Genomic DNA, 1,977 nt, shown 5'->3' on the forward strand with positions numbered 1-1,977 from the left:
AGGGAGTGATGCAGGAAACGTCATCTCAAGGTCCCTCCATCTCCATGACTTACTTACTCGGTGTGTCTCCAGCGTCATTTTCAATTCGTTGTGGGTTTGAGAAAAGTAAGGGGACTCTCAGTTCCAACTGGGATGTGTCCACATCTGAGCATAATCCCAGTGACCACACAGAAGCAAAATGTTGGATTTGCCATCAGAACTCACCGAACACCTTGCTCCTTGTAATGGGAGCATCTTGTATTTTAAAGATAATTTTCTAGAAAGGTCATTAAAGTAACTTCTCACAAGCATTTTTCTTATGCTCTCAGGACTCTATGTAGCAGAGAAACCAAACATAGGCTGGTGACACCAATGGATGGATTTCCTGTCATCCTTGGGCCCAGACCACTGGTCCTGTGGCTCTACTTCATCTTCTGTTGACAACTGACCTGCTGAGGGCATAGTCAGTCTTATCAGAGACAAGGCAGGACCAGCCCTTGGTAGATGTCAGCTCTTGGGAAGAACTTTTGAGATATCTTAGGCTGCTGAAGATGTAGTGTTTACAGATGAGAGAGATGTACTCTCAGGGTTGCATTGAGAACGGATACAGACTTTCTGTGAATGTGACACCTGATAGTCAGTCACATAGTTAATGTCTCCTCTACCAATAGAACAGGTAAAAACAGACAGGAAGAGTAAACACAAATCCTCCCTCCAATTAAACCGAAAGGGATCCCTGTGACGCCCGAGGGAATCTTCGGCAGGAGACGCCCGTCAGTTAGGAACTCTTCCATGTACACACGTGTGTCAAAACAAGACCTTGTGATACAGACCTTCCCCAGCAAGTGTCCCCCCCTCATCCATACTTCTGGGCTTCTCTTTAGAATCCAGGAGGACAGAGTACCTATAGGTGTGTCCCTTCTGTCCCCAGAAAGCGGAGAGGTGGTTCACAGGCAGCGAATCTAGGAAGAATGAGGTGAAGTTCACGAACACGATGCCCACGGACTGAATATATATATGCTCTACTGTGAAGTCTACAAGGATATGGCACCAGAGAAAATATCAAGCCAAACAAAAGCCAGCTAATTAATCTGCGTATGTCAATGTTTCTGCAGAAATTTATAAAGGCTGGTAATAATGATGCCATGATACAAGCCTTAAGGAAAGCTGAAGTCTTCAAGGTCCCTGAAAATGGCTACAGTGAAAATAAATAAATAAAGAAAGAAAGAAAGAAAGAAAGAAAGAAAGAAAGAAATGAAGGAAGAAAGGAAGGAAGAAAGAAAGAGAGAGAAAAAAAAGAAAAAAAAGCCAAACAAAACTAAGCCAGTTCTTAGTTATTACAGCAAAGGCTGGCAGGTATAGGCTGTATCCTCCCAGATCGCCAGGTCTTGACCTTAGCTGTTCTATTTAGTAGACCAAGACACTGGCTATAGTCAAGAGTAATTTATGATGAAAGCCAGGAGCAGTCATTATTTCACACCTTTACCAGCTTTAGGTTCACAGTTTCCGCCTTGCAGGCCCATACATGCCTCCTCCGCCTGCCTCCGGGACCTCAGGCTCAGTCCCTGAGCACCACTGGATGGATGCTCTCCACTGTACATACTAACAACAACCAGATTTCGTTTCCCTATTACATAACAATATCAGCATCTTCCTCCTAAAGTGGAAGGTTCTACTTGAATGATGTATTTGCCTGGCTCTCAGTGAGCCCCCTAGTGGTTACTAAATTTTAAGACCAATTCCAGGGAGAAGAAAGGTTCATCCTAGTCCTGGGCAGTTCACGAAATCCCGAACACAAAATTCGGTAGCTTCATCAGAGAAATAAGGATGGACACCATACAACAGAAGCCCTGCAGGAGCTCTGTAAAGTTGGAGCCACTTACCTGATACGAATGCACCATAATTGCCCCCTGACCAGCACTTACATGGTTATATGTGGAAACCCTACTACGCCCTTGAGTCTGCAGTAGCCTGGAGAGGTGAGGTCAAGTAGGTGGA

General features: G+C 44.7%; 1 non-coding gene across 1 annotated transcript; it reads left to right on the top strand.

Moving 5' to 3' along the window:
- The first annotated feature begins 1,054 nt into the window (after positions 1-1,054).
- LOC117722134 (small nucleolar RNA SNORA33) lies at positions 1,055-1,182 on the top strand. Its single transcript, XR_004608519.1, has one exon. It is a non-coding gene; the product is annotated as a small nucleolar RNA SNORA33 (small nucleolar RNA).
- The last annotated feature ends 795 nt before the right edge of the window (positions 1,183-1,977 follow it).

The sequence above is a fragment of the Arvicanthis niloticus genome, chromosome 16 (genome assembly GCF_011762505.2).
Source record: "Arvicanthis niloticus isolate mArvNil1 chromosome 16, mArvNil1.pat.X, whole genome shotgun sequence".
Taxonomy (NCBI): domain Eukaryota; kingdom Metazoa; phylum Chordata; class Mammalia; order Rodentia; family Muridae; genus Arvicanthis; species Arvicanthis niloticus.